Genomic DNA, 24,718 nt, shown 5'->3' with positions numbered 1-24,718 from the left:
CTGATTTTCTTTCAATATATTTGTTTATTTCTATGAATCTCTAGGCATTCTTGATTTTGGTTTCTAAAATTTTGTTTTCATATTGACGGAAGAGCCTTTTGTTGTGCAGATAAGAGGCCTATTTTTTTTTTTGGAAATTTGTCACCAAAATTGGCCTGACAAATACATATACTGTTTTTTATTTATTAGAAAATCATGAAAACTTTCCTAGAAATCCATAGAAATACACAAAAATGTTGAAAAATAAAAGAGAATATGAAAAAATATAACGAACATATGATATTTTTGATGATTTTCTTGAAAATGGGAAATTATTAAAAAACCGTCCTGGCAGATTTATTGATTTCTAAGAATATTGAAATATTCTACAAAAATGATACAAAAATATATATGTTTCGTTTTCTGGGTTGAGTACCTTCATTTTTAGAGCATAATTTTTTGGAGACCTTTAAAACCAAAGGGATTAGCAGAATAATGCTGAAAGATATCTCAAAAAACGTCAAGCGAGTCGCCTGTTCAATTCTCAAAGGCGTCGCTGAATTCCAAATAGATAGCCGAATAGCTTATAAACAAGTGAGTTATGATGAAAAAATCAGCTTGAATTACCAAATGCATTGCCAATTGAATTTCCATTTAAACTACTAAAAGAATTTCGAAAGGAATTCCTATGGAAATTCTAAACCCGTTGCCTGAAGAATGTCCGAAATTATTATCAAAGATATTTTCAGTAAATTTTCTATACGGTCGGTTTGAAGATCCTGAAAATTCAGGAAGACATTTCTGAATGAGGTTTAAGTACCAGAATTTATTCTGAATATAATTCAAAAAAAGTATGATTCCAACCAAATTAATTCACAATGTAATTTTAATTGGAATTGCCAAAAAAAAATGACGAAATGTTTTCGCAAATTTTTTGCGAAATAAAAAAAAGTATATACAGTTAAGTTAACACCTGTTGTTTTTAGAATCATCGTTTGATACATTTAAGATGTTATCGAGTTCAGGTGGATCAAAAATTTACTATAATTCTAGGAGGATTTGTAGTTTCTACATGGTATCGTATGAGCAAGTATTCTTTTTTTTCGAAGTGGTCATCATCTACAAAATAAAAACATGAACTACTTACACCAAAAGCACACGGGGATTATCCTTGCCCGGGCTTTGAGAAAGGCTGAAAAGAGAGAAAAAACACATTTTTAAGCATTTTTCGAATTCACCAAATAGGTCAGTTCACTTCTATAGCTATGGGAATACTTTTCGAGGCAATAATCGACAATCATAGTCCACTAACGAATCAATTGATTCTGTATCTGTTGAGGAATAAAAAATCGTGAAAACAAACTCATCACCCATGCGCGAGTTCCCCAGAATCTCCCATGGTGAGGAAAAATCATTAAAATTTCACGCTCGTTCAACCTTTAAGCTTTTCCAACATTTAACCATACTCACATACACGCCCCGTTTGTTGATGTTGATGGTCTCTCATCCGGGGCTGTATTTGCGTTGCACTTTCCGAACAACTGCACTGTGTGTGCACCTACCTATGTTTGTGCCACACGCGGCGTGAATTCGGTGCAATAATATTGAAACAAAGAATAATAACCGTAACGAAGCGAAAACTATTTGCTATTTCCGCGAATATGAAACCACATCAGTGGAAGAGTGGAAAAATAAACGAACTCCTCCGGACTCCTCGAGCCCCTCAATCCATCACCCACCACATCCAAACCCATTTCGTTTGCTTTTATTTTGCTGATCCGTTCCGTTTCGTGTCCCAGTAGTGCGGTTTCAGAACTGTCGAGGCGAAATATGCGCAATTATTCCGGTTTTAAACGAGTGAGTGGTGGGGAGAATCGGGATAAATTATAATCCCAAAGGAATACCTTCATGAATTCCTACAGAAATTTCTCCAGGGATTTCTTCTAGCATTCCTTCAGGATTCATTCAGGAATTTTGGCAGGGATTGGTTCGGGAATTCTTCCAGAGATTTCCATAGGAATTCCACCAGAAATTCCTACAGGAATTCCTCCAGGAATTCCTTCAGGAATTCCCCCTGGGATTCCTTCAGGAATTCCTCCAGGGATTCCTTCAGGAATTCCTTAAGGATTCCATCAGGAATTCCTCCAGGGATTCCTTCAAGGATTCCTTCAGGAATTCCTCCAGGGATTCCTTCAAGAATTCCTCCAGGAATTCCTTCAGGAATTCCTCCAGGGATTCCTTCAGGAATTCTCTCAGGGATTCCTTCAGGAATTCCTCCTGGGATTCCTTCAGGAATTCCTCCTGGGATTCCTTCAGGAATTCCTCCTGGGATTCCTTCAGGAATTCCTCCTGGGATTCCTTCAGGAATTCCACCTGGGATTCCTTCAGGAATTCCACCTGGGATTCCTTCAGGAATTCCTCCTGGGATTCCTTCAGGAATTCCTCCTGGGATTCCTTCAGGAATTCCCACTGGGATTCCTTCAGGAATTCCTCCAGGGATTCCTTCAGGAATTCCTTCAGGGATTCCATCAGGAATTCCTCCAGGGATTCTTTCAGGGATTCCTTCAGGAATTCCTCCAGGGATTCCTTCAGGAATTCCTCCAGGGATTCCTTCAGGAATTCCTCCAGGGATTCCTTCAGGAATTCCTCCAGGGATTCCTTCAGGAATTCCTCCAGGGATTCCTTCAGGAATTCCTCCAGGGATTCCTTCAGGAATTCCTGCAGGGATTCCTTCAGGAATTCCTCCAGGGATTCCTTCAGGAATTCCTCCAGGGATTCCTTCAGGAATTCCTCCAAGGATTCCTTCAGGAATTCCTCCAGGGATTCCTTCAGGAATTCCTCCAGGGGTTCCTTCAGGAATTCCTCCAGGGATTCCTTCAGGAATTCCTCCAGGGATTCCTTCAGGAATTCCTCCTGAGATTCCTTAAGGAACTCCTCCAGGGATTCCTTCAGGAATTCCTCCAGGGATTCCTTCAGGAATTCCTCCAGGGATTCCTTCAGAAATTCCTCCAGGGATTCCTTCAGGAATTCCTCCAGGGATTCCTTCAGGAATTCCTCCAGGGATTCCTTCAGGAATTCCTCCAGGGATTCCTTCAGGAATTCCTCCAGGGATTCCTTCAGGAATTCCTCCAGGGATTCCTTCAGGAATTCCTTCAGGGATTCCTTCAGGAATTCCTCCAGGGATTCCTCAAGGAATTCCTCCAGGAATTCCTTCAGGGATTCCTTCAGGGATTCCTTCAGGGATTCCTTCAGGATTCCTTCAGGAATTACTCCAGGGATTCCTTCAGGAATTACTCCAGGGATTCCTTCAGGAATTACTCCAGGGATTCCTTCAGGAATTCCTCTAGAGATTCCTTCAGGAATTCCACCAGGGATTCCTCCAGGAATTCCTCCAGGGATTCCTTAAGGAATTCCTCCTGAGATTCATTCAGGAATTCCTCCAGGGATTCCTTCAGGAGTTCCTCCAGGAATTCCTTCAGGAGTTCCTCCAGGGATTCCTTCAGGAATTCCTCCAGGGATTCCTTCAGGAATTCCTCCAGGGATTCCTTCAGGAATTCCTCCAGGGATTCCTTCAGGAATTCCTCCAGGGATTCCTTCAGGAATTCCTCCAGGGATTCCTTCAGGAATTCCTCCAGGGATTCCTTCAGGAATTCCTCCAGGGATTCCTTCAGGAATTCCTCCAGGGATTCCTTCAGGAATTCCTCCAGGGATTCCTTCAGGAATTCCTCCAGGGATTCCTTCAGGAATTCCTCCAGGGATTCCTTCAGGAATTCCTCCAGGGATTCCTTCAGGAATTCCTCCAGGGATTCCTTCAGGAATTCCTCCAGGGATTCCTTCAGGAATTCCTCCAGGGATTCCTTCAGGAATTCCTCCAGGGATTCCTTCAGGAATTCCTCCAGGGATTCCTTCAGGAATTCCTCCAGGGATTCCTTCAGGATTTCCTCCAGGGATTCCTTCAGGAATTCCTCCAGGGATTCCTTCAGGAATTCCTCCAGGGATTCCTTCAGGAATTCCTCCAGGGATTTCTTCAGGAATTCCTCCAGGGATTCCTTCAGGAATTTCTCCAGGGATTCCTTCAGGAATTTCTCCAGGGATTCCTTCAGGAATTTCTCCTGGGATTCCTTCAGGAATTCTTCCAAGGATTTCTTCTGGAATTCCTCCAGGGATTTCTTCAGGAATTCCTCCAGGGATTCTTTAAGGAATTCCTTCAGGGATTCCTTCAGGAATTCCATCAGGGATTCCTTCAGGAATTCCATCAGGGATTCCTTCAGGAATTCCTCCACGGATTCCTTCAATAATTCTTCCAGGGATTCCTTCGGGAATTCCTCCAGGGATTCCTTCGGGAATTCCTCCAGGGATTCCTTCGGGAATTCCTCCAGGGATTCGTTCAGGAATTCCTCCAGGGATTCCTTCAGGAATTCTTCCAAGGATTTCTTCTGGAATTCCTCCAGGGATTTCTTCAGGAATTCCTCCAGGGATTCCTTCAGGAATTCCTCCAGGGATTACTTCAGGAATTCCTCCAGGGATTCCTTCAGGAATTCCTCCAGGGATTCCTTCAGGAATTCCTCCAGGGATTCCTCCAGGAATTCCTCCAGGGATTCCTTCAGGAATTCCTCCAGGGATTCCTTCAGGAATTCCTCCAGGGATTCCTTCAGGAATTCCTCCAGGGATTCCTTCAGGAATTAATCCAGGGTTTCCTTCAGGAATTCCTCCAGGGATTCCTTCAGGAATTCCTCCAGGGATTCCTTCAGGAATTCCTCCAGGGATTCCTTCAGGAATTCCTCCAGGGATTCCTTCAGGAATTCCTCCAGGGATTCCTTCAGGAATTCCTCCAGGGATTCCTTCAGGAATTCCTCCAGGGATTCCTTCAGGAATTCCTCCAGGGATTCCTTCAGGAATTCCTCCAGGGATTCCTTCAGGAATTCCTCCAGGGATTCCTTCAGGAATTCCTCCAGGGATTCCTTCAGGAATTCCTCCAGGGATTCCTTCAGGAATTCCTCCAGGGATTCCTTCAGGAATTCCTCCAGGGATTCCTTCAGGAATTCCTCCAGGGATTCCTTCAGGAATTACTCCAGGGATTCCTTCAGGAATTCCTCCAGGGATTCTTTCAGGAATTCCTCCAGGGATTCCTCAAGGAATTCCTCCAGGGATTCCTCAAGGAATTCCTCCAGGTATTCCTCAAGGAATTCCTCCAGGTATTCCTCAAGGAATTCCTCCAGGGATTCCTCAAGGAATTCCTCCAGGGATTCCTCAAGGAATTCCTCCAGGGATTCCTCAAGGAATTCCTCCAGGGATTCCTCAAGGAATTCCTCCAGGGATTCCTCAAGGAATTCCTCCAGGGATTCCTCAAAGAATTCCTCCAGGGATTCCTCAAGGAATTCCTCCAGGGATTCCTCAAGGAATTCCTCCAGGGATTCCTCAAGGAATTCCTCCAGGGATTCCTCAAGGAATTCCTCCAGGGATTCCTCAAGGAATTCCTCCAGGGATTCCTCAAGGAATTCCTCCAGGGATTCCTCAAGGAATTCTTCCAGGGATTCCTCAAGGAATCCCTCCAGGGATTCCTCAAGGAATTCCTCCAGGGATTCCTCAAGGAATTCCTCCAGGGATTCCTCAAGGAACTCCTCCAGGGATTCCTCAAGGAATTCCTCCAGGGATTCCTCAAGGAATTCCTCCAGGGATTCCTCAAGGAATTCCTCCAGGGATTTCTTCTGGAATTCCTCCAGGGATTTCTTCTGGAATTCCTCCCAGAAATTCTTTAAGGAATTGCTCGAGGGATTCCTTCAGGAATTCTTCCAGGGATTCCTTCGAGAATTTCTTCAGGGATTTCTTCGGGAATTTCTCCAGGGATTCTTCGGGAAGTTCTCCAGGGATTAATTCAAGAAGTTCTCCAGGGATTCCTTCAGAAAGTTCTCCAGGGATTCCTTGAGGTAGTCCTCCGAGGATTCCTTCGGGATTTACTCCAGGAATTCCTTCGGGAACTTTTCCAGGGATTTCTTCAGGAATTCCTCCATGAATTCCTTCAGGAATTTCTTTCTTCGAGAATTCCTCAAGCGAAACCTTCAGAAATTTCCAAGGTATTCCTCCAGATAATATTCTAGGGATTTTTCAGGAATTCAGTTTGGAATTCCTTCAGTTATTCCAATATGGATTCCTATGGGTGTCCATTTCACCCAAATATCTCACAAATGCATGGAGTATGGTGGTGATGCCGTCGAAGGTTGCGGCAACGCTGACGACGACGTTGGTGGTCGCTGCTAGCGACCGATGGAAAATCAAACAAATTCAGGAGCGATTAATTAAACCTTAAACGCAAAAATTGACTGCTGTTTCTGGGTGGCTTTGTTGGTGTGTTTGTGTGCAAATTATTTACGCACTTATTTGGTCAATGGGATATTTATTGTGCGGTTGGGAGGCATAGTTGTAATGGATGGATCGTTTTCGATTTAGTTTGGTTGTTTTCGAGGGCACAAATGTTTGCTTTGGAATTAACTAACCGAAGATTGACCACAAAACAGTAACGCAATTTTCAGTGTCAAGTATTGTTTGAATACAGAACGATACATGAGGAATTTGTTTGTTTCGAGACAGTTGAAAAAATATCGAGAAATACTAGATATGTAGCAATGGAGCAAACGAACAGTTATTAAGACGGCTAGAAGAACAACGAAGCAATATAGTTCTACAAGGTACAGGAGATCAACCTGCAACTCCGTTTTAACAATTGCATGCTACCTCACCTCACGTCATAAAGCACCATTGTCAGTGCCAATGACTTCAGTCCACGCGAGCAGATCACTTCCTAATTAAATTTAAATTAATTCCATCGCACTGGCAGGAAATTACTTTGGGTAAATTTAAAAAGGCGATGAGAACATTGCCACCGACGGCGTTGCGTGCTTGGAGGCCGGCGGCGCGAAGCTGCGAATAATTGACAATTAACGAATCCGCAACAATGAGTGGTCAGCCAAAATGCGACTGGTTGCGACTGGGCCGTTTGATGCGTTCTGAAGCTCATCTGGTGGATTTGGTTTCAAATGATTGCCGCCTAGCTAGTTATTAGGAAATTATTGCAATATCATCGTCACTCGTCAGCGAAAAGAATCTACGATCACTAATCGACTGATGTTTTGTTTGATTGGAATAATGGGATATCCGTAACAAAAATCATGATTTGGACACTGAATTGAATTGATTGCGAATCTTAATTTAATAATTTGCATTTAAGGGCTTCAAAATGGTGAGTCAACAGCCTGAAAGCAGTGTTCAACATGGCTCTGATCATCACAAGTTCCAATCTCATGTTTCCCAGGGTCCATCTGTGACAAAGACCGCCAGCTAAGAGTTGAGTGCTTAGCTGGTAGTGTAGCTTGGGTACTGTTGTCCTTCTGACTTCAGCTATGACTAGGTACGTATGCGTTATCTCAGAAAGTTCTCTAAAAGTTTCTCCGGAAGTTTCCTCCGAACATATACCTTGGAGTTCCTCCACAAATTCCTCTAGGTGTACCACTGATTTTTTCCAATAGTTTCTCAGGGAATTACTCTAGGAGTTTCTTCAGGTATTCCAGGATTTCCCCTGCGATTTCATCTCCAGAAGTTCCTGCCTCTGGGAGTTTCGAGTTTCCTCCAAGAATTCCTCTAGGTGTTCTTCTGGGAACTTTTCAAAGAGTTCCTTTGGGATTTTTTCATAAATATCTCCAAGATAAAAAGTTCCTATGAAAATTTCTTGAGGAGGTTCTGCGGAAATACCTTTAAACGTTCTTCCAGAAATTCCTCCAGTAGTTGCTCCAGAAATTTCCCTAGGAATTGCTCCCGGAATTCCTGTAACAGTTCCTATGAGAATCCTTTAAGAATTCCTTCATGAATTCTTCTAGAAATTCCGCTGAGAATTGCGGGAACTTCCTACGAGAATTTTTCTAGGTGTTCCTCTCGGATTTCATCTAGGAGTTCCTCCGTAAATTCCACATAGAGTTCCACTGGGAATTCTTCATGAAGTTTTGTCTGAAAACTGCTGTAATTTCATCAGAGAATTCCTGCAGGAGCTCTTCTTGGAGTTCCTCCGGGAATCCCTCTGGGTTCTTCCTCTGAAAATTTATCTAGCAGTTCTTCCGGAAATCCCTCAAGAATTCCAGTACGAGTTGCTCTGGGATTTTATCTAGAACCTCTTTCGGGGAATTGGGAAAGGTTCCTCGGAGATTTTCTCTAGGAGTTGAATGCCTCTAGAAATTCCTCCATGAATTCCCGTAGGAGTTCCTCCAGGAATTTTTCTGTGAGTTCCTCCAGGAATTCCACTAATGGTTCATTCGAGAGTTCCTTTCACTGGGAATTACGGGAGTTTCCTTCGAAAATTCCACTAGAAGTTCTTATGGATTTTCCTCTAGGAATTTTCCCATGAAGTCTTCTAGGATTTTCTCCGGTAATTCCTCTAGGAGTTTCTTCGGGAGTTACTCCAGGGTTTACTCCAGGGATTTTTCTAGGAATTCCCCCATAATATCTTCAAGGACATCATCTGGGTATTCCTTTACAAGTTCCTCTGAAAATTCTTCACGGAGATCTTCCGGGTATTGCTCTAAGAGTTCCTCCAAAAATTCCTCTAGGAGTTTCTCGAGGATCCCTCTACTAGTTCCTCCGGAAATTCCTCTAGATGTTTCTCTAGAGATTCCTCTTAGGATTCCTCCAGATTCCGCAAAAATTCTTCTCGGATATCCTCCGGGAATTCCACTAGGAGTTTTTCCGGGAATTCCACTAGGTGTTTCTCCATAGAATCTTTTATGAATTCCCCCATGATTTTTTTTCTAGGATTTCTTTCAGTAATTTCTCTATGAATTCCCGGTGGAACTTCCACAGGAATTGCAAGAGGAACTCCTAGAGGAATTCCTAGAGAAATTCTCGGATGAGCAGCGCATTGATAAAGAGGGCACAACTTGGACTCTGGTGCCGCTAGAGGTAAAAAGTTTGTCAGGGATTTTTTTTCCCACAGTTGCTGCAGAAATTCTTGCAGGAGTTTATTTTTTATCAAGTAATTCTTCCAAGTGTTTTTTAAGATCTTTTCCAGAAATTTTTCCGACCATTTTCTAGGGATTTTCCCAAGGACTTATTTCAGGAGTTCGAGTTTGTATCCAAAAGATTCATCGAGATTTATCTCGGAAATTCTCAAGAAGCTCCAGCGGGTATTTCATTAGGAGTTTCACCAGAGATTCTTCTATGAGGTCCACCGGAACTTTTCTAGGAGTTGCACGTGGGATTCCTCCTTATGTTCTTTATTGGTCTTCCAGTACTTTCACTTTTTCGGAATAGATCTGCTTGGGATTCATCCCGAAGATTCACATACGAAACTTTTAGACATCCTGGATAGTCTAAAAAAATCTGAACATATGTTCTGGTTTGATTGCAGAATGTTCTGCAGGGTGTACTTTCAAAAAACTCATTAGGACTTTTTTGATGAAATTTTGAAACTTTCTCTGAGAAACACCTGAAGGAAATACCCTGATGATTTGATGTATAAGTTTCCAGAGTTTTCCAATGAGTGGAGTGGACTTAGGGTAAAATTCATATTAAAAAGTAATAATGAAGAATGATGGGGGTGAAAGCTCAGGTAAAATATTATCTCCTGGGCGCCCATTAAAAGCACCATCCCCGGCGAAGACTGGCGCTTGAGCCTTGCTATTTAGCACTGTAGTTAGAGGAAATGCCAATTCAGAACCCGTAGCTTCCAGGAAGGTAATCCCTTCCTGGGTTAGTGGGTTGGTGTCAGGCCATGCGAAACAGCCGTTAAAAAGGCTAGCACCGAAAAATAAACAAGAGAGGAATGCGAACCGATACCAATGGCGACGACCACAGCGACGAAAAGGGACTTGCGATTGGAAGCTCGGTACGTGGAACTGCAGATCTCTCAATTTCATCGGGAGCACCCGCATACTCGCCGATCTACTGAAGGACTGCAGGTTCGGAATCGTAGCGCTGCAGGAGGTGTGTTGGACAGGATCTATGGTGCGAACGTTTAGAGGAAATCATACAATCTACCAGAGCTGCGGCAACACACGCGAGCTGGGAACAGCTTTTATAGTGATGGGTGACATGCAGAGGCGCGTGATCGGTTGGTGACCGATCGACGAAAGAATGTGCAGGTTAAGGATCAAAGGCCGATTCTTCCACTTCAGCATAATACACGTGCACAGCCCTCACTCCGGAAGCACTGATGATGATAAAGACGCATTTTACGCGCAGCTCGAACGCGAGTACGGCCGCTGCCCAAACCACGACGTCAAGTTCATCATAGGGGATCAAAACGCTCAGGTAGGCCAGGAGGAGGAATTCAGACCGACGATTGGAAAGTTCAGCGCCCACCAGCTGACGAACGAAAATGGCCTACGCCTCATCGACTTTGCCGCCTCCAAGAACATGGCCATTCATAGCACCTTCTTCCAGCACAGCCTCCCGTATCGTTACACCTGGAGATCACCACAACAAACGGAATCGCAAATCGACCACGTTCTGATTGATGGACGGCACTTCTCCGACATTATCGACGTCAGGACCTATCGTGGCGCTAATATCGACTCTGATCACTACCTGGTGATGGTTAAACTGCGCCCAAAACTCTCCGTTATTACATTACCGGTACATTACCGGTACGTACCGCCCCGGTACGATCTAGCGCGACTGAAGCAACCGGATGTCGCCTCAGCATACGCGCAGAATCTCGAGGCAGCGTTGCCGGACGAGGGTGTGCTCGATGTGGCCCCTCTAGAGGACTGCTGGAGTACAGTCAAAGCAGCCATCAACAACGCAGCCGAGAGCACTATCGGGTACGTAGAACGGAGGGAGTCGACGAAACGATTGGTTCGACTAGGAGTGCGGAGCGGTTCTGGAGGAGAAGGATGCAGCGCGGGCGGTAATGCTGCAGCATGGAACCCGACAGAATGTGGAGCGATACAGACAGAAGCGGAAGCAGCAGACCCGTCTCTTCCGGGAGAAAAAGCGCCGCCTGGAAGAAGCGGAGTGCGAGGAAATGGAACTGCTGTGCCGTTCACAGGAAATTCGTAAGTTCTACCAGAAGCTCAACGCACCCCGCAAAGGCTACGTGCCGCAAGCCGAAATCTGCAGGGATAAGGACGGGAGCCTCCTGACGGACAAACGTGAGGTGATCGAAAGGTGGAAGCAGCACTTCGACGAGCACCTGAATGGTGAAGAGAATGTAGGTACGGAGGGCCAAGGCAGCGGAGGAAATGACTATGTTGGTGCAACAGAGGACGGGAACGAACCAACTCCCACGCTGAGGGAAGATAAGGATGCCATCCACCAGCTCAAAAACAACAAAGCGGCTGGTAAGGACGGTATCGCAGCAGAACTCATCAAGATGGGCCCGGAAAAGTTGGCCACCTGTCTGCACCAGTTAGTAGTCAAGATCTGGCAAACCGAACAGCTACCGGTCCCATCCACAAGTATGGCGACAAGTTAATGTGTGAGAACTTCAGGGCGATCACTATTTTGAATGCTGCCTACAAAGTGCTATCCCAGATCATCTTCCGTCGTCTGTCACCTAAAACAAATGAGTTTGTGGGAAGTTATCAAGCCGGCTTCATCGACGGCCGTTCGACAACGGACCAGATCTTTACCGTACGGCAAATCCTCCAGAAATGCCGTGAATACCAGGTCCCAACGCACCACCTGTTCATCGACTTCAAAGCGGCATACGATAGTATCGACCGCGCAGAGCTATGGAGAATCATGGACGAAAACGGCTTTCCTGGGAAGCTGACTAGACTGATTAAAGCAACGATGGACGGTGTGCAAAACTGCGTAAGGGTTTCGGGTGAACTATCCAGTTCATTCGTATCTCGCCGGGGACTGCGACAAGGTGACGGACTCTCATGTCTACTCTTCAACATCGCGCTGGAAGGTGTGATGCGACGAGCCGGGCTCAACAGCCGGGGAACGATTTTCACAAAATCCGGTCAATTTGTGTGCTTTGCGGACGACATGGACATTATCGCTAGAACATTTGGAACGGTGGCAGAACTGTACACTCGCCTGAAACGCGAAGCAGCAAAGGTCGGACTGGTGGTGAATGCCTCAAAAACAAAGTACATGCTGGTAGGCGGAACCAAACACGACCGGATCCGTCTGGGTAGTAATGTTACGATAGACGGGCACAGATAAAAAAAAATGAGATTTACACGTCTTGTAAACTTCAGTTTAGTCATGTAAACTTACTTTTATGATGGTTTACATGATATATAATGTAAATTTGTGTTATATGTCATGTAAACACACAGAGTCATGCTGAATTACATGACATATAATGGAAGTTTACATGATATTTTATGATTTTTACATGATATGTCATGTAAACTTCTGTGATATCCCACGCTCCAATCATGTGCATCATATGTCACACAATTTTACATTCTTCTTTCGATCTGTGGGGATACTTTCGAGGTGGTGGAGGAATTCGTCTACCTCGGATCCTTACTGACGGCTGACAACAACGTGAGCCGTGAAATTCGGAGGCGTATCATCAGCGGAAGTCGGGCCTACTACGGGCTCCAGAAGAAACTGCGGTCGAAAAAGATTCACCCACGCACCAAATGCACCATGTACAAAACGCTAATAAGACCGGTAATCCTCTACGGGCACAAGACATGGACCATGCTCGAGGAGGACCTACAAGCACTCGGAGTTTTCGAGCGACGCGTGCTAAGAACGATCTTCGGAGGTGTGCAGGAGAACGGTGTGTGGCGGAGAAGGATGAACCACGAGCTCGCTGCACTTTACGGCGAACCCAGCATCCAGAAGGTGGCCAAAGCCGGAAGGATACGTTGGGCAGGGCATGTTGCAAGAATGCCGGACAACAACCCTGCAAAGCTGGTGTTTGCAACGGATCCGGTTGGCACAAGAAGGCGTGGAGCGCAGAGAGCACGATGGGCGGACCAGGTGGAGCGTGACTTGGCGAGCATTGGGCGTGACCGAGGATGGAGAGCGGCAGCCACAAACCGAGTATTGTGGCGTACTATAGTTGATTATGTCTTGTCTTAATGATGTGGAACAAATAAATGTATGTATGTACCAGGTCCCAACGCATCACCTGTTCATCGACTTCAAAGCGGCATACGACAGTATCGACCGCACAGAGCTATGGAAAATTATGGACGAGAACAGCTTTCCCGGGAAGCTGACTAGACTGATAAGAGCAACGATGGACGGTGTGCAGAACAGCGTAAGGGTTTCGGGTGAACTATCCAGTTCATTCGAATCTCGACGGGGACTACGACAAGGTGTTGGACTTTCCTGCCTACTATTCAACATCGCCCTGGAAGGTGTGATGCGACGAGCCGGGCTCAACAGCCGGGGTACGATCTTCACGAAATCCAGCCAATTTGTCTGTTTTGCGGATGACATGGATATTATTGCTAGAACATTTGGAACGGTGGCAGAACAGTACACCCGCCTGAAACGTGAAGCAGCAAAGGTCGGACTGGTGGTGAATGCGGCAAAGACAAAGTACATGCTGGTAGGTGGGACTGAGCGAGACAGGACAAGCCTTGGCAGCAATGTTACGATAGACGGGGATACTTTCGGGTGGTAGAAGAATTCGTCTACCCCGGTTCCTTGCTAACGGCTGACAATAACGTGAGCCGTGAAATACGAAGGCGCATCATCAGTGGAAGTCGTGCCTACTATGGGCTCCAGAAGAAACTGCGGTCAAATAAGATTCACCCACGCACCAAATGTACCATGTACAAGAAGATAATAAGACCGGTGGTTCTCTGCGGACACGAGACATGGACGATGCTCGAGGAGGACCTCCAAGCACTCGGAGTTTTCGAGCGACGGGTGCTAAGGACGATCTTTGGCGGTGTGCAGGAGAACGGTGTGTGGCGGAGAAGGATGAACCACGAGCTCGCTGCACTTTACGGCGAACCCAGCATCCAGAAGGTGGCCAAAGCCGGAAGGATATGGTGGGCAGGGCATGTCGCAAGAATGCCGGACAACAACCCTGCAAAGTTGGTGTTTGCTAACCATCCGGTTGGTACAAGAAGGCGTGGAGCGCAGAGAGCACGATGGGCGGACCAGGTGGCGCGTGATCTGGCGAGTGTTGGGCGTAACCGACGTTGGAGAGCTGCAGCTGCAAATCGAGTATTATGGCGGCAAATTGTTGATTCAGTATTATCATGAATTTGATGTTAACTAAATAAATGAAATGAAGGCTTACAGATGAATTCAAATTTCATGTGATTAATGCACTCGAACAGTTCGCAATCAATTTTAACTGGATTTATGTGCTTCATAAAACTCAAACGGGTCCGCATCATTAGCCCCTTCGGGCAAATTCGCAAACAAAACGGTACCCACAACAAGCCAAAATTTATTCATTTCCGACTCAAACTAATTACCAAGTTTTATTGGGCTTCCCCGTTCCAGCACAGCATTCCGTAGAGCGGAGACACACATGCAAACCGTTTTTGCCTCATGTCCGAGCAACGCGTCACTTTCAGTCACTGAATCCCAAAGCCTCGGGTCTGCTTCCATCCGGCACAAAAGGAAGAGTCCAGCTGGATTTTCCTACCCTTCAAATGCAATGAATATATTTATCAGATGGCCGCACCATCGCACCGAGGGAGCGCCTGAATTGCGATAGCCTCCGACTGAACACTGCAGCTGGCGGCCGGCAATAATCGGGCGCAGATCGAAAAACATCCATTCCATAGCATAGGCGGGAGAATGATTCGGTCTTTCATTGAGCTCCCCACAAGTCCCATCAGAGAGGAGGACGAATGGCACTGCAGTAGTTTCGTTGTCGTCGTCATCGTCATCGTCCTCGTAGGAAAACACTTTTAACTGCTGCCATCCAATGACGATAGGTGGCGCGGCGCACATGGCCGCCCTGCCCGGTGGCGACGCGACGGTGTTATTTTTATGATCACAAATGTCAGTTTGTGGTGCGGGAATTCTAGCTTCCACTCTTTTCGGGGCGTTTCTGGAATTAATTCGGTGGCCTCGGTTCTTTCGAGTGCGGACCGCCGCGCCGGGTATTGTGTCGTGTGTCGATGACCAGCCGCTGCACCACACGTGCGAAGTTGGACGATGTGTCGATGATGGTGCGCCAAAGTGACACAATCATTCTATGAGGTTGGTTGGTCTAGTCATGCATGCCAAGTGGCGAATAGCTATCATAGCTGATGGAAAAGGAAATTGCGGTAAGCTTTCGGGAGAAGATGCCACTTTTGCATGGCTGATTTCGGTTCAATGTTTGGGTGTTTTGTTTTAACCTTCCTTTTGCATCACGTTGGCAGCAGCTCGCTGACGTAGTGTACGGTTTGGGTAAAAAATGCCAAAGAAGGATGCAATATTCATTCGTGGCATTCTTTCTTGAGAATTAACGTATTAGAGTAAGTATAAGCGTATCTTCCTGAAAGAAAACTAACACACGGAACAGAAAAAAATTGAAGCGCATTGAAATACCAATAAAACCACCTTAATTCCACATTAAAACCCATAGAAATGCCTTTGAGATCCCCGAAACACCTTTTAACGCCTTTTTCAATAATTCATTGAGAAACTCCCTCATTAACTCCTGCAAAAAGTTATATAAGAATTCTTATTAGAAAAAATGCGGTTACAGAGATTTTAGCAGGAATTGTTTTAGGTATTCCTCCAGGTATTTTTTAAAGATGTTTTCCTGGAAATTGCACAAAAATACTGAAAGAATTCTTGGAAGAATTCCTAAATTCAAAGGAAGCCTCTGGACGATTGTCTGAAAGGTTTTCAAAAAAATCCTGATGTTACCTTAGCTGCCCATATTCGCATAGTCGATGTAAGCGCCACTGTACTTTTCAACATACTTTTGGAATTTTAACAATGAATAAATATAAAGCTCAAGATTTTTTCCGCGTTGACATCTAACTAAGGGTTAGATCTTGTGATCTTTTTAATAAAACTGGTCACAAATATGCACACGCGTTAGATATTAGCTTTAGTACGGTGGCATTGTCAATGGTGGTTACATCGACTATGCGAATATGGGCAGTTAGGAGATTCAGGGAATGCCTCCATTTCCGGACAAAAAATCCTGAAGCAATTTCTGACGTTATCTCTGAAGAAACTCCAGAATGAATGTCTGGAAAAATAACTAAGGGAATTCCTTAAGATAATTGCACAATAGGCTCTGGAGGAACTCTGGAAGTAATTCCAAGGAAAAAAATGCCGGAAGATTCTCTCGGAGGACAGCTGTAGAAGAAACATTCTATGGGCCCCGTATCATCAATACTAATTTTTCAAAGTTTGAATTTGGCATATTTCACATTTTTATAACATTGCTCTTATCGCCCAAAAATGTATTCAACATGACATTTCCTGATTTTAAGGCACTTAGGCACACTATTCATCAAAGCTGCCGTATTTTAAACACCAACAGAATTATGTTGATCTACTTTTTTGGGGTTTTTCATAGCTCAGTTTGTAAAATCACTGTTGTAATACATCACCATATTGACAAAGGTTTGATTAAAATTACGGTTTCATTCAATAGTTTTGCACCATATTTGATATTTTTTTCAAGTATTAAATGTTACACTTACCACAATAATTACCTTACAATGTATTTTGACGGCAAAAGGTTATTGCAACCATAACAAATTGCAAATGCTCCGTAGAAAATTAAAAAACGCTCCATTACAAATGAACATATGTTCCACGAAAATGTTCAATGTTACCCATAAATAATTGAAAACATTCCATACTTTATAAAAAATGTACCGGTAAAACATAAAAGTTTCACTTTTAACTTTGCACAGTAAAAAAAAAACTGAAATGCTCCATAATAAAATACAAATGCTCCATAGAAAAATGCAAACGCTCTATAAAAAAAATTTAATTGTACCCATAGAAAATTGAATTTTCGTTCCATAGAAAAATAAAAATGCACCATAAAAAATTCAAATTGCACCATAGAAAATATACAAATGCTCCATAAGTATTATCAAACTGCACCACATAAAATACAATTTGCTCCATAAAAAATTGAAAATTCTCCATAACTTTAAACATTTGCACCACTCAAGCAGTGCAATGTAAAGCAATTCAGCCCTGTCGAATTAAATTATGAGAATATGCTATTTAAGGAGGATTTTCAATTTTTCATGGAGCAATTCAAATTTTCTATGGTGCAGTTTGATAATACTTATGGTGAATTCATCTATTTTCTATGGTGCAATTTCAATTTTTAATGGTGTTATTCAATTTTTCTATGGAGCAATATTCAATTTTCTATGGGTACAATTTTATTTTTTATGGAGCGTTTGCATTTTTCTATGGAGCATTTGTATTATTTATTGGTGCATGGTTATTATGGAGCATTTCAGTATTATTTATTGGTGCAAAGTTTCACTTTTAATGAGAAAATTTTATGTTTTACCGGTACATTTTTTATAAAGTATGGTATGTTTTCAATTATTTATGTTGCCGCACACTTTCATGGTACATATGTTCATTCTTTATGGAGCGTTTTTTGATTTTCTATGGAGCGTTTCTATTTGTTTATGGGTGCAATAAATAGGCTGCCGTATTTTGACAACTTCAGTAACGCAGGAAAGGATAGCTCTTAATTAAAAATTGTGGAAGTATTCATAAAATACACAAGATGAGAACCAGGCTGCTGTTTCAGTTGGTATGTAATGCCATCAATAAAAAGGAATACATTTCGTGACTAGAATGAAGGGATGAACATGATATAACATGAAATAAACTACCCTCACCCCAATAAACTATCCTTCACAACGTGCGAACTTTTGCCCCTCACCATGTAAACTTTTGTCCCCAGTATGGGGCAAAAGTTCGTATTTGAGTACTTGTATCAAAAATTTTATCGCTACAACTACAAAAGGAACGTGAAAAAATCTAGTATGTACTACGTTTCAAAGGTTACATGACAGGGACTCGTTTAACGAGAAAAAATGATATTATTTTCTTTATGTTTAATAGTTATTTTTAAAGACTGTTAGGTGCGAACTTTTGCCCCGCTTTACTCTACTACACCAAAAATGAGTAGTTTTCCGCCAAATTCTGATAAAACAACTTTTTTTCAACTTTGATCGAATTTTCTCACTAATTCCATTATTTTTAGAGATAATATGTACATTTTGCTGAATTTCAGGTGTTTACCTAGAGTTGTCACATGACTCGAACTCTCGCCCCACTAAGTGTAAAATATGACTTCCAAATCTTTTTTTGCAAAACGTTATACATGCTTAAGCATCTTCAAAGTATGCCAAGTTACGCCCCACAAAAAATATCGAATTCGATTTCATTACAATTTCAATCCATGCGTTGGAAAGACCATTGCATATTATAATTTTTTGATCAAAAAGCAAAATTTTCTCATAACTTTTCGAAGTATTGATCATTTTCATAATTTTTGGAGTGAAAGACACTTTTTCAAAAAGCTTCGAACAACCTTGAAACCCGAAAGAAATAATTGAAATTGAGCTCAAAAACTTCAAAAGAAACTTTTGCTCCACTCTACTCTACCTGATGCTTTTTCGTGCATTTCATTGGAAGTGAACTTTTCTCTATTTTTTTAAACTGAACAGCATATTTAACTGACATCCGAAATGGAGATCAGTACAAGGATCAGTACATAGACCGATTACTTTTCGTTTTACAATAAAAATTTACCAAGATTTAGTAGATATTATATAATAAATGTAATAAAACTCCCTAGATGGGCCAAAATACCTCCACTACCCTCTCTCTCTCTCTTCTTGGCGTAACGTCCTCCTGGGACAAAGCCTGCTTCTCAGCTTAGTGTTCTATGAGCACTTCCACAGTTATTAACTGAGAGCTTTCTCTGCCAATGACCATTTTGCATGTGTATATCGTGTGGCAGGCACGAAGATACTCTATGCCCAAGGAAGTCAAGGAAATTTCCTTTACGAAAAGATCCTGGACCGACCGGGAATCGAACCCGTCACCCTCAGCATGGTCCTGCTGAATACCCGTGCATTTACCGCCTCGGCTATATGGGACCGTACCTCCACTACCCTATTGTATTCGAACCAAATAGTAATCATAAATGTGCAAAAATTGATTTGATTTGATTCATTTGGTGCCAAGATATAAAAGTGAATAACACGACAGTCAAATAAATATGTGTTCTGCTTGAAGCACTCCATCTTCGTGTAGAGCTAACCAAACAAGTCCAAATTTATAACACTTACACATAACAAGCTGAGAAACTATAGCTATCAGTCAAAGAGACCCTGGTGAAATTCTATTGAAATCATTCAAGAAATCCTGCAAGTATTTCTTACTATGAAAATTCCGGAAAATTTGTAAATCCTAAAGGAATATCGAAGGAATGTCTGCCGATGTCGCTGGAGGTAGTCATGCAGAAAATACTTAATAAGTAAATAGAAAGGAATACATACTTAACTTTAAAAGAATTCTTGCTGAATTCATAAAAGGAATTCCTGCAGGAATTGCATTTCGTGAAATGAATTCAATATTCAGAAGTTCTTCGAAAAAATGTGAAGAGAATTAATTTAAAAATCAATGCTGGTCGATCTCTGAAAATATACGGGTACAATTTGTATACCGTCAAGTCGCCAGTCACCGTGGGGGCTTTATTCACCGCGTGCCTTCGAATATTTTTTTCATTATTTCCATGTTATGATTGAATGGGATGACAATTCACCTTCAATTTCACAAATACAACACTAATGAATTGTTACCATGTCAAAACTCTCATTGGAAACTTTTTAAAGTATCATTTTGACACCAAAGTGTGTTTACATGAAGCGGTTTTTTGCTTGTTCACTGCATTCATAGTCAAAAAAAGAAAACTAAGGTAATTTAAGCCATAAACTAAATGTAGTAACGTTTTTATTCCACCAAGAAGCAATTAAATTCGCATATCAGGTACGTAATTTGCATTACCGAAGCAGGTTTGGCAGGAAACTACGTTTATTCGTACTTTTAAATTGAAACAAAAGGGAACGGCAAATGGGTACTAAGGTGGCCCACACTTATATGAAAAACAAAAATTTCGAAAAATACCAAGTCTTACCTCCTAAATCAGTTGTTTTGGACTCCCAGAAGCTACGTCCAAAATTTGAGCAAAATCAATTAAGCCTAAGGGGGCGCTCAAAACGCTTGAAGTTTGTATGGGAAAACTTGGCCAAATGTATGCAGAAATTTTAAGTTTTCGAATTTTGCCGCTGGGTGGCCGCTGTAAGCGTTCAATAATCAAACCCTCAGATATTATTGTAGGTGACTATATGCCAAAAAACTTTGTCGAAGACCGCAAAGAGATCCAACGTCTGTGAAAAAAAGTTATATTTTAGGTAAAGTGAGGATAAACTTTATTGTTGTTTTTTCAATACATGTTAAAGATTAATATCAATAATGAAATCTCAATACTTTGCCTCACTAGGGTGGGGCTAATTTCAAAAAATCTCTCCGATATATGATTTCCCAAGTGGAAAATGATCTACAGCTGACTTATGCTGTACAAAAATTAGCGATTTCGGTTGATATTTAGGGGTGACGCAAAGGGTTCAAGTGAAATTTTTGCTAGAACAAACTTTCAAAAATCATTTCAAATTTAATTTTCAAACTTATTTTTTCTAGACTAAATCGGTGATTCTAGAACCCAGTTGGACCAAATTTGTGCTCAAAATTGCGATATCTCTACTGGTTTCTGAGATATTTGAAAAAAAATGTCGTTTTCAGTATTTTTTGGGTTTGGTACCAAAATATGACATTTTTCTCAAATATCTCGGAAACCAGTGGAGATATCGCAATTTTGAGCACAATCACCAATTTAGTCTAGAAAACATAAGTTTGAAAATTAAATTTGAAATGATTTTTGAAAGTTTGTTCTAGCAAAAATTTCACTTGAACCCTTTGCGCCACCCCTAAATATCAACCGAAATCGCTCATTTTTGTACAGCTGACTTATTTCGACTAGTAGATCACTTTCCACTTGAGAAATCATATATCGGAGAGATTTTTTGAAATTAGCCCCACCCTATTGCCTCACTTTGCCTAGGGTATAACTTTTTTCACAGCCGCCACCTAGCGGCAAAATTCGAAAATTTAAAATTTGTGCATACATTTGGCCAAGTTTTCCCATACAAACTTCAAGCGTTTTGAGCGCCCCCTTAGGCTCAACCGATTTTGCTCAAATTTTGAACGTAGCTTCTGGGAGTCCAAAACAACTGATTTAGGAGGTAAGACTTGGCATTTTTCGAATTGTTTGTTTTTTATATAAGTGTGGGACACCCTAATGGGAATAGGTATGACGAAAATGATAGAAAAGGTTATAAAAAAATGAAAGTGTAAAATAAAAACTGTAACAAAATATGGGAATATGTTTGAACGTGGGAAATAAAATTATCAGAAATTGGGAAAAGAATGCAAATATAAAAGCTACAAAAGTTAAACTAAAAATACAGAAAGAAACAATGTTGAAAGGAAAAAAACACAACTACTGTTTGGTACTACAAAAAATAAAAAAATAAACTGGTAAGATGTTTGCTAATGTTATCAACTTTGGCTTGAAGATTTTAATTAATCATCATCATAAATGATATGACATAAAAAAATCGGTTTGGAATTCGATCAAATTCTTCAATAAACATATTCCGAAAAAAAAAAACGACGCCACCTTCTTGTCTAACCAAAGACAAACGACATCGAAAACTGGCAATTTAACATCTCCATTCTCGCCCGGAAACGGCCGTCCTCTTCGCCGGTTTTTGTCTAATACTCGAACAAGCAGTCCAGCACTGTGCAACTCACCGGTATTTCCAACGAGAAAAAATCCTAGCATGTTCCTTATCCACCACGAACAAATGACCATGTCATGCCACTTGAAGGAAGCAATTTTCTTCCATTGCAAGTGGGTTCGTTTTTTTTTGCGACTGCAACCGAGTACGGTCGTCCAGGTCACACTGTAGTCTACTGACCAAACCACCACCGGACCGGCATGATTTTGTCGGCGTAGTTGCCGTCCGATACCACACCGGTCACATTTTCTAGGGGAAGGACTCAAAAAAAAAAAAAAAAGAAAAAAACTAGCCATTCTAAGCGGTGGGTGGTGAGAACATTTGACACTAACGGATATGACAACGGAAATGGCCCCACTTTTTCGATGTTATTTTAGACCACATACCAAGACGGAGGAACTGAACTGAACTATACTACTAGCTGCGGGCAATTTAGGTTTAAATGGGTCATATTTTAAGCTGTTCGATGAGGTCAATGGGACGTTTTTGTCTATTTATTGGATTTTTCATTCAATCCTAGTTTTCTCCGGTAGGATTTTCATTTCGATGCAATTTCGATTCGATTTCAAAAAGTAAAATAATCCAGGAAGTTTTCCAGGCCTAAACAAAACACTTCACGTTAAAGATGCCTTAATGCATTTCCTGTGTTGTTTCGTTGTTTGCAAAATCCGTCACCACAGTTCGCAAAAGCGCGTGTTTGAGAAGCACTTAGACTGCAAGTTTGAAGCAAATCCCGCGACCGAGCTCGACGCTCGGTTGAGATATTGTTTTAACGTCGTTCTCGTCATCGTAGTCGTCGTCGTTGTCGTCGTCGTTGTCGTCGTGGCGTAAGCGTTGAGTTGAGTGAAAATATTTGACTTTGTTGCGAAGATGTGGCTCCAACCTAGCTCCTCCAGTGCTGGCGGTGGATGAAGGTGCAGTAGAAGTCGTTCTTCTTTTGGGTTTAATGCAAGCGGTATAAATAATGGCAAGGACGCAGCTGTTCCAATTTACGTTATTGTTAGCTCTGTCTTTCGGATCGACACCGCCGGAACAAGCGGAGGGATCAATTCAATTTGAATTTTCCCGCGAAACACGAGATAATCCCCGGAATGAAAAAAAAAGGAAACATGAATAATCCACTTTGAGCTAGATCTGTGGGTTTCCTCATAGAAACAACATTGACTTCTTGTTATGGTTTTAAAGAAAAACATATCGAAAATTTGATAAAGATTGCATTCAAGTCTGGCAATTCAAGGCCCTTCAGTGTCTTTCAAAAAAAAAATACCAAAAACTTGGAAGGATATTGCCAACGTAGGTAAGAGGTAGATTTGATAAAGAAAAGGCACTTGTTTGTTGATTCGATGTTCCCTTGTTATCACGAGTTCTTCGAGGAAGCAGAGCATAAGCAGCCTCTAGATTTTAAAAAGTCACGTAATTTCATTTCTTGAGATTGCTCCACCATTTATCGTGTAGTAAATGTAGGAGGAAATTGATTTTCTCAGATGCTTTTCTGTCATTTGCTTTACCTTTCTTACCTTTCTTAGCCCGTCTGCTAAACACTGTTCAGAGTATTCATTGACTTCATAGAATCAAAAACCTTATTAATCCACCTAGCGGTGATACACCCGAACCTCCATCTAGGTAACGAGTCGGGACTGCCTAAATAGATTTTTAACCTAGATGGATTCAGTTCAATACCTAAATGGGTTTCAAGTTGCAAAGAAGTTCGAATAGGGCAAGTGGCTTGCAAATGCAAAGGGGTGAGGTTCAAGGCTTTCAGATGTAAAGCAGGGATGGTCAGAGGGATTTCAAGGGAATTTTTAAGGGGGGGGGGGTTCCGACTCGTGGGCTTTTAGGCGGCTTCATATGCTCTCAGGTGAACTTCATGGATGTTTCAAAAGCGTTCCACAGCGTTTCAAGGCGTTCCAGGGCGTTTCAGGAGGTTTCAGAGGTATTTTAGGGGGCTTCAGAGGCTTTCAGGTGCGACATGGATTTCATTTGTGTTTCAGAGGTGTATAAAGGCGTTTCAGGAGGTTTCGGAGAAGTTTTGTGGGGCTTCAGTAACTCTCAAGTGAGTTTCACGGAGGTTTGATGGGGGTTTCAAAGGCATTTCAAAGCGTTCCAAGGTGTTTCAAAGCGTTTCAGGGCGTTTCATGAGGTTTCAGGAGGTTTAAGGTAGGTTGCCTTCAAAGGGTCGCTGGTTTATTTGACGGAGGGTTAGTAGGGAGGCGTTTCAAAGTGTTTCAATGCGTTTCATGGCGTTTTAATGCGTTTCAAGGCATTTCAGGAGGTTTAAGAGGGGCTTAAGGGAGCTTAGGAGGCTCGCAGATAAATTTCACAGAGGCTTCATGAGCGTTTCAGAGGCGTTTCAAGGCGTTTCAATGCTTTTCAGGAGGTTCCACATGGGCTTTAGGGGGCTTCAGAGAATCTCAGGTAAATTTCAAGGAGGTTTACAGGGATTCCAGGGGCGTATCAAAGCGTTTCAAGACGTTTCAGGATGATTACGGGACCTTAAGAGGGCTTCAGAGGCTCTCAGGTAAATTTCACGGTGGTTTCATAGGGATTTCAGAGGCGTTTCTAGGCATTTCACAGGAATTTTGGGGGGCTTCAGAGGCTCTCAGGTGAATTTCAAGCAGGTTTTGAAGGGGTTTTAGAAGCCTTTCAGAGTGTTTGAAGGCGTTCCAGAACATTTTAATGCGTTTCAGAGCGTTTCAGGAGGTTTAAGGGGGCCTTAAAAGGACTTCAGAGGCTCGCAGGTGAATTTCACGGAGGTTTCATGGTAGGTTGAGAGGGCTTGAGAGGCTCGCAGGTGAACTTCACGAGGGTTTTTATATGGGTTTCAGAGGCGTTTCAATGTGTTTCAGTGTGTTTCAGGGTATTTCAAGAAATTTTACAGGGGTTTTAGGGGGCTTCCGAGGCTCTCATGTGGCTTTCACGCAGGTTTTAAAGGGATTTTAGAGGCGTTTCAAAGT

At 42.4% G+C, this 24,718-nt stretch overlaps 1 long non-coding RNA gene across 2 annotated transcripts in view; it reads right to left on the bottom strand.

Annotated features, from left to right (window-relative positions):
• The window catches only part of LOC115256314 (uncharacterized), a 715,903-nt gene that overhangs the window by 264,987 nt on the left and 426,198 nt on the right, over positions 1 to 24,718 (bottom strand). For both annotated transcript variants that reach the window (XR_009995602.1, XR_009995601.1), the window contains exon 3: positions 1,129 to 1,171. This is a non-coding gene — a long non-coding RNA (uncharacterized LOC115256314). The remainder of the gene's footprint in view (positions 1 to 1,128; positions 1,172 to 24,718) is intronic.

Source organism: Aedes albopictus, chromosome 3, assembly GCF_035046485.1.
Source record: "Aedes albopictus strain Foshan chromosome 3, AalbF5, whole genome shotgun sequence".
Lineage (NCBI taxonomy): Eukaryota > Metazoa > Arthropoda > Insecta > Diptera > Culicidae > Aedes > Aedes albopictus.
The sequence above is the reverse complement of the archived record's forward strand: the minus strand, read 5'-3'. Positions and strand labels throughout refer to the sequence as shown.